The sequence below is a fragment of the Apteryx mantelli genome, chromosome 1 (genome assembly GCF_036417845.1).
Source record: "Apteryx mantelli isolate bAptMan1 chromosome 1, bAptMan1.hap1, whole genome shotgun sequence".
NCBI classification, from domain to species: Eukaryota; Metazoa; Chordata; class Aves; order Apterygiformes; family Apterygidae; genus Apteryx; species Apteryx mantelli.
This window is the reverse complement of record NC_089978.1, coordinates 102,438,138-102,447,328: the sequence shown is the minus strand read 5'-3', so window position 1 is coordinate 102,447,328 and position 9,191 is coordinate 102,438,138.

The window sequence follows — 9,191 nt, the reverse complement described above, 5'->3', positions numbered from 1 at the left end:
TAGAAGAACTGGAAGCCAGCATGGCTAAAGAGCAAGATAAAGAAGGTTATTAGAAATGAGAAGGTATCCTTTGGAAACTGTGTTGGAGATGAAGAAAACAGATGGGTTTACAAATTCTCGTACATTAATATAAAATACAGTAAGGCAAATCAAAAATGAGTTTGAGGAATGATATGCAAGTGCATGAGAAACTCCCCCGCCAAATCCTCTTCCATCAGTATCAGAAACAGGAGGCTTGCCACAGAGTGGGTAGGGCCAATAGAACATAAAGGTGTAAAAGGAACACTCAAAGAAAGTAAGACCATAGAAGAAAAGACTACATTCATGTTTTCATGTCTGTGTTCATAGTGCAGGAACTCAGAGAAATCCATGACAGCACTTTCCATTAATGGGGGATTCAACAGATCTATCTCAAACTGAAGTGTTGGGCAGAAGAGGTTACAGAACAGACACCCCCCCCCCAAAAAAAAAAAAAATTATGGGGACCAGAAGGCATTCATCCAAGAGGTTCTAAGAGAACTCAGGAGTCAAATAGCTGAGGTACTAACTGCAATGTGTAACCTTAGTTTTAGAACCCCTTCCTCTGCTAACCAGATGAGGAAAGCGCATGTGCCAACAGTTTTCAAAAATTACTCTAGTGGAGATCCAGGCAACTATGCACTAATAAGCCTGTTGTCTATACTAGCCAAATAAGTAAAATCTATCCTACTGAAAAGAATCAATGGCACATGGATAAATATTACATATTGAGGAAGACACGACACAGCATTTATTACATTGCATCATATTTTGCATATCTATAATCTTTGGTTGAATTAACATATGTGTGGACAAAGGATATCTCGTGTAAGGTCCACCTGGATTTCCAGTGGCAATGGAGTCCCTAGGCAAAGCTTCATTAAAAAAAATAAGCCTTTTTGCAATAAGAAGCAAGAGGATGTATCAAAAAATGATTAAAAGACAGGAAACAAAACAGAAATAAAAGGTTCATTCTTACAGAAGAGGGAGATCATAAGAGGAGTCTGCAGGGACCTGTGCTGTGACTTGTGCTGCTTAACATATAAATGATCTGGAGAAAGCAGGTGAGCAGGGAGATATCTCAGTTTGCTAATGATATTAAGCTATTCAGGTAAAGGAAAGTTAGAGGACAAATTGTGAAGAAGTTAAAGGGCTGACTATGAAGAACTGAAGTGAAGAACTGAAGAAAGTCTTACGAGACTGAGTGACTGGATAATAAAATGGCAGATGAAATTTGATGTAGTTAAGTGTAAAGTGGTGCACATGGGAAAAAAAATTATACAGTGATGAGCTATAAGCTGGCTTTCCACTCACAAATGAGATCTTTGGGTTCTGATGAATAGTTCTCTGAAAACGTCAGCTCTGTGTCCCCTTTTACTCAGAAAAGTAAATCAAGTATTTGGAATTATTAAGAGTGGAACAGGGAACAAAAGAGAGAACACTGTAATGCTTCCGCCCCGGTATCAATCCGTTGTTCACTTCATATTGGGTATTATGTGCAGTCCTTTTCCCCACGTCTCAAAAAGGGCATAACAGAACTGGAAATCATTCAGAGAAGGCTGATGAGGATAACTGAAGAAACAGAATGGTTCTGTATGAGGTATACCTAATGACTCTATAGTCTGGCAAACAGATGACTGAGGGGAGATACGATGGAGGTCTACCAAACTACAGATGGCAGAGAGCATTTATGCACTAGCAGTGCTACTGACACTAACAGTACTTTACTGTCTTTTTCAAATACAAGTACTAAGGTGATGAATGAAGCTAGTAGGAGGCATGTTGAAAATAAAAAGAAGGGTTCTTCGAATAATGTTAAGCTGTGGAACTCTTTGCTGCAAGATACTGTTAAGATGCTGCAAGATGCTAAAGCTTTAAGAGTTAAAACCTGACTGGACAAATTAACAGAGGAAAAGTCCATTAAATATAAGGGCTGTTCAATAGGAAAACATCACCTGCCAGCCACATTGCAGAAGCCTCCAAACCACAGATTACTAGACACTGGGAATGCTTGGGGACAACATGCTTACTTTGTTCTACTGCTCTTCACAGGGCATCCTCTACTGGCTGTTACTGGAAACCAGATATCAAACTAGATGATTTTTAAATTTACAGTATGACAGTTCTTCATACATGTATTATAGAGAAGAGAAGATTCAGAGGCCATGGAAGCAAAGTTCATAAATACTTGTAAGTTACAAAATGTTTAAGGTTATGAAATGATTCAGAGTCATGAAAAGCTAGCAGAGACACCGATGTCTTCAGGAAGAAAGTTCTTAATCCATATAGCTGGAAAATAGTGTCAAAAACAGTTAAGCAGTGAAGTAGGTCACCCGTGTGTAAATACCTCACACTGGCCCTCTGCAAGGAAGGAATGCTGATAGTTGAAGATTCTGCTGGTGATCACTGGGACAGCTGTTATCTGCACAGGCGTATGACTTAGCAGATGGAGAGACTTAACTTAGGAGGCAAGAATAAGAAAGAAAGGCCCCATGGTAGAAGAAAGACTACTGCAGGGACTTCAGTATCAAAATTCTTCTCCAAAAAGAAAAGGAAAATTTCCATTAATTGTTCAAAACATTTTGGTTTTAGGTGGGTACTGTAGTGTGCTGCCATTGTGAGAAACAGAACACAAGAGTGCAACCAAGGGCAGTAGAAATGCCAGACGGAGCATGACTGTCAGATGAGAAAAAGAAAGTGTAATTTCCTCCCTTTGTATACTCAGAACTTCTCTCTCTCCTGTTCTTCAGGTGTATGGTAGAACATAGCATAATACTACAATGCAGTCTGAATTGAACCTTTCCATTCAGTTGCATAAAGGTAACCTGAAAACAGACTGTACAGAAAGAAAATGCTCATTTTACCTCAGCTGTTTGCACATTCACCATATTATAAGGCTTGCTGCACTGAACTGTATTAGCTAAGGTTGTAGCTGGGTATCTTTTCTGTTTTGTTATTTAAACCCCTTTTGTTATTTAAAAAATCCTTTTGCACAGGAACTTTGTGTGCTTTGTTTCAACTCAGGAATTATTGGTAACTTAAGCAAAATCAGTTATTTTTTACATATATATCATGAAGGAAAATATATTTTCCATTCATCTCCAATTGAAATGTCACACAATCATAATGCAAAAGATGAAGAGTGGCATGTGGGGCCATTAAGGAAAAGAAAACATTCTAAGTCTGAAGCAAATCAAATCAATATTTTTGATGGTACAAATATTTAAAACTGAAATATCTATATTGATGCAGTAAAACACACTATTCTTTCTAGGTGACATATAGCTGAAGTTGTCTATAGTGCTATATGAATATCAAGCTGCTTTTGTACTGAAGTACCCTCATCACAAAGCTTCCTTGCGCTCTTAGCAATGGCCTTAAATAAAGGACTTTTGGTACTCACTATTCATAAACTAGTCTACTGCTATTGAAAATTTTGTTGCAAGTGCTGAGCCATTTAGGAGGCGATAGGTCTGCCCCCTGCCACATCTCTTCTATCCAAACGGAAGACTAGAAAGGTGACAGGATTTAGAAGCTGAGGCTGCTAAGAAGGGCTGATAGTTCCATCAGTAGTACATAAGCTCTGGGGCTTAACTATGATCTTTGTGTCACAGGTATGTAAAATCTGCATCAGACAACAAGGCTTGACACATGAATAGAAATATGATTAATTTATGATAGCTTAACTGTATTTAAAGTAATATGTTTATTCTCACTATTAAACACCAAATGAAACAGTAAAAGAAAATATTGTATTTTGTGGGTCATATCAAAACTATAAGGCACTTCTGTTGGCTCTGAAGAAGCAGTGATTTAATACCTCTCAGAACTAGCTGTGGTAAAGTCACTGACAGAATTTCACAATACAACTGGAAGCTGTTTCAGAAAGCCCTGTTTTCTGTAGTTTATGATACTCTGTTGGGAAAAAGAACAACAAATGCTTGAGAAACTTCCCTATTCCTAACTCAGAAGTAACTTTTATGCTTTTTTTTTCCTTCTATGGAACACATACAGAGACACTTGTCTTTTGGGTGTAAAAGAGTTGAATATTGTTGTCTCTTTGGCTAGAGAAGTAGATGACACTTAGAGTCATCTGAGGTTTGGGTAAAAATTAAGACATACACAGAATTGGGATATTTACCATAACTTACTATACACTGTTCCCACTTCCCTGAAAAACAACATGAACAAGACAATGAAAAGTTCTTTCCTGAGAAAATCAAAGACAGAAATATTTTTGCTGTTGTTTTCAGTCTTTTAAACTTGCATTTTTTTGCAGTTGCTTATAAATTTCCCAAACTGAAATAATACTCTTTCCAAACTAACTCCAAGCTCCCCATACTCCTTCCCCCTCAAAAAAAAAAAAAAAAAAAAAGGGAAAAAGAAGAGGTCAGCCTGAAGCAACAGCCAGGATAGAAAACTTCTTCCAAGTAGTTAAAATTTGGCAAACCTATAAACAATGGAAAACAAACAAACAAGGCCTTAGCCTGAATATTCTGGACAGAAAAAAAAAAACCAACACAAAAAAACTCAAGACCAGAAACGTTTCAGCTTTTTCTCAGAAAGAAGTTAAGAGGAAACACATTATTTTAAATTTCTGTAAAACCCTTAGTCTTTTAATTGAAAACTCGGCCGTCTGGAACCAGGTCTTAATAATAGTATAGGAGGTGCCTTGGTGAGAGAGAGAGTCTCTTCTGTTCATTTCACATCTATCCCAAATCTCATACTAAGGATGCTCAAGGCTCTGAACATCATGCATGCAGGTACAGCAAGTCTAAGACATCTGACATATTCCATGTGTGTAGTGTAGAATATGGCTCTGTGTCACATATACAGTGAGTCTGATCTCAGTGACTATGTGACATGTACATCAGTTGATTATATTCAGTGTCGGGCTTACTGAATACTGGCTTTGAAACTGGGACTTGAGTCTGGCCCCTCGGCTTAAGGTGACACTACCTTTCAATATTATCATCCCCAGGCAAAGTTACAAACCTTTGAAGCATCAAAGTTTGCCCATGCGCAGTGGAAACTTGTTAACTTTGCTAAATTCCCCAGCAGTCTTGTTTCTACAATAAAGCAGTGGGCTAATTGAAATTGCTTATTCTGGCATGTGGTGGCATCAGAGTTCTGGGCGCTGGCACAGAGAACAAGAAGTATCTCTATTTTGTCTATTCAGCATTTCTGCTACTGAGGCCTGAGAGGAAAAAGTATCTCACTGAATGTGAAAGGACAAGGAACAGGGCTACTGAGGGTGGAGGGATAGATAGGAATGGAGGAAATAAGCTCTCTGGGGTGGAGGAGATGATGGAGTTGCATGGTACAGACAGGAGATTCAACTTCAGCACAGGGAATAACTGTAAGATCAGCCCTGGGCCCTGGGCTTCTTTTGGTAATTACTACTCTTGCTATGCTTTCTTGGGTTAGTCCTTTCAAATCTTGCTTTACATCATAGATACATCTTCTGATCCATTGTAATATTAGGACTCCATTTTCCTATTTTTATTAAATCTAACATGCCTTGGATTCTGTACATGAGCTCAAATGAGAGAAGCCAGTGAAGCCTTGTGACAGTTCCCATTGTCAATCTTCCATTTTACACAAGCCTAGATATTCAGTTTGGGCAGAGTATATTTCTGGGTCTGACTCAGGGATCTGAATTACTCACTTCAGGTGGAGAAGATCTGAGGAAGGCAAGTATCTGCCCTTTTAGGGTTAGCTGTTGAGCCAAGGTAACTTTTGTTGTGATAGCATGCCGGGCCACTTCCTATAACATAGTTCAAATATGACATCTCATTTCTTACAGCTGAGCATTTGATTAGGTTAGCTGGCTTTTCAACATATTTGTGAAGTATGTTATATTCATTTCACTGGCATTAGCCTGTTAGTTTAGAATAGTTAAATATCAGGAAGGACTGGTTAGTACAGAACAGAAGACCTAAGTAACACGGTGTTCTGCACTCCATTTCACACAGGAAAAGAACTGAGTCTGTCTATTTCAGGTATAAAGTACCTGTCTAAATTTAAGCATTGTTTTTATGTTAGTCTGACATGTATGTAATTGACACTGTGTAATTAGCATTTTATGAAATGAATATGAATATAGTTTGGTTCTTTGGAACATGTATTAATTCGGACTTCTAGGTGTCAAACACGGGATTTACATTTGATACCAATACACTTAGGATAAGCTTAAAAATCAGAGTAGGGATGTTACCTCAAATTTTTTATATGCTTACACTACTGCAGATGCATCTTGGCTACATCCAGGATAAGGTTGTTTAAAAAAAAAAAACAGCTTCAAAAAGGAATATATTTGTGTTTTCCCTGAAGTTAGTGGGATCTTGATAGGAATGTCATTTTTTAGGCACTTCAAATTTTATGTGTGCTTTTCATTTAGCTTTGTTATAATTTTTTAATTAGAAGTTTTGAAGATTTTGTTCTGCCTGAAATTTGGCTATAGTAGTCCAATCTTAAATAGCTGAGGTGATATCTTTAGAAAAACATATGTCAATACATACAAAATTTGGTTGAGGCTTACTGTGAAAGGACCCACTATGTTATATAGATTGGAAGGGTGAAAAAATTGGATTTGAAGTAATTTTTCTGCTTTTGTTTTTCATAACTGAATTTTATACACCAAGAGATAAACTTTATGTGCTGTGAGCATAACTGTTATGTGCTATGCTTATAAACTTGATGATGTGTGTATTGATAAGCATCATAGTCTGTGCATTCATAAACATGATGGGCCCTACACATAAAAATATTAGCTATCAGGAGTTATGTTAATTTTATTCTCCAGAAGGGAAAGGATTTATGGGCAATGCACTTAAGAGAGAACAGAGAACTAGTTTTGTGCAACCACTGGCATAGTAAGTTTCATGTGCAGCTGCTGATAAATAAAATCTTTTGTGGATACACTTTCACATCTCTACAGGCTTTTACCCAGTCTGCATTACGATTTTAAACCAGAAAATTTCTATGAAAGGAATAGTTGCGAAGCAGTTTAAAATACTATTTATGAAATACGATCAATGCAAAAGCACAAAACGCAACAACAAATGAAATAGAATGAGTAGAATCCCTTCTTCTCCTGCACTCGCAATCAGGTATCATAGCAGTTACACAAAAACCACACCTCATCTTTATGTTATCAACACTTGCCAGTCTTCTATCATCACCCAGAGAAAAATACTTTTTCTCATATATCACATAACTATATACACCTTCCACAATTAGTACTGATGCAAGAGATATCAGTAGATAAAGGCGAATTGAAGAAGATAGTAGTGTGTAAGCTGCAGTGCTTGGCCAGTAATACAGGGTAACCATGCTAATACCAAAAGATACATTAGTAGAAAAAAGAGGTTGCTTTTATAATGCACATACTTTGCATTTGCAGGGGCTCAAAAATGCTCTATTTTATCTCACTGGCAAAAAATTCTTTTATTAAACTAGCATATATGTAATCAAACTTTGCATACTGTTGATTTTACACATCTTTAAGGGAAGAAGAAATCTTTTTTATCGAAGAATATGGTTCTCCCAAGTTCTTATATGTATTCTCTGCACTGTACTGGATGTTATATTTTAAATTTCATCTGTAAGATAAAAAAACTTGGTGGAGGGGAGATTTCAGAGGAACATTACTTTTGCATTATATTATGAGTTTAAAACATTTTGACTTCAATTGCCACTGAGGCAATCTTTACCTCAGTGACTTGAAGAAATGCTTTTAGACTACAAAATATATCTGTAGTGCAGTATTTTCTTCCCTGTGGAATAGAATCCATCTTAAAATCCAGCTCAACAATCACTTACTGGGAAAAGAAAAGTTATGAACACTGATATGTTTGCTAAACAGTGACAAAATATAGGAGTTACTGATTTTGCCAAACTCAGCCGTTTTAAGACTTTTTTTTTTTTTTTTTTTAAAGAGAAGGATAAAAGCTGCTGTCAGGGCCGTGAGTGCACCAATATGCCTAATTGCCCAAACCAGCTTCATCTGGGACCTTTACCCACCACCCTCTGCGCACTGGCCCAGGAGCTTAAGCTTAGGCCCGGGCCCCCAGTTCTTGCCTGAGCTGCACTGCAAGTAGGGCTGTGCCTAGCCTTGTGCCCTGCTGTCCTGACACGTTCACTAGATTTCCCAGATTGACCTTGCACCTGACTTGTCACCTTGCATCCGTCTGATGATCACTACACTGTCGCTGGCACCTGATTCTGTCACCAACCCTGTTTGCACTGCATACTGTGGTACAGTGTCCTTGTGGGTGAGGTCACTGTCCCTGCTGTGTCATGGTCACCCTTGGCTCCCAGCTCGTCTTCCCTCCTGGAGCAGCCTTGCTTTTGCTGCTCCCTGACAACAAAACCATGCTAGTCTGTCATATCCAGGCAGCCATGAGCAATGTCAGATCTGAATCAATTTACTGATGTGCTTGTTAAAAATAAGAGTACCAGCAATGACTAAGAGGCCTGCAGTAATTAGAAAGCATTCAGTTAAGATGCAAGGCTTTTGAATCATTACCTCTTGACTGTGCCTGTGTGTAGCACAACAAATGTATAAAAGTTTTTTCATCTGTCCCAACATTCTGGGGACAAATATAATTCGATATTCTTCCCCATTTGATAAGTGTGGAGATTGGCAAGCACAGTTCTTTATGAAGAAGAGTACAAGAAACATCAGCCTCTGCATACAGTCTACCATTTATGATACATTGTGCCACTTTGTAGCTAGGGCAGCCATCAAAGCCATTCCCAGATCAGTGAAGGTCATGAAATGAACAATGAAATGGGAAACGCTACTCACTTCTCAAAAGTACTACTACAAAGAAGGAAAAAAAGAGAATTTTCACATCCATATTTAAATACATGTTCAAACTAGCTACATTAGGCATCTGTATCAGATGCTTGGGCTCTCCTTCCTTCCTAAGCAAAGAAGGCCAACAACATCCTAGTATATACTAACAGCAGTATAGCTAGCAGGTTGAGAGATGTGATTATCCATCCTCCCTTACTCAGCACTTGTTAGACCACATCTAGAATACTGCATCCAGTTTTTGCCCCCCCCAAATACAGGAAAGACATTTGGAGGGCCACCAAGATGGTCAGGCTGGAGCACTTGCCCTGTGAGGAAAGGCTGAGGTACCAGGGCTTGTTCAGCCTGGAGA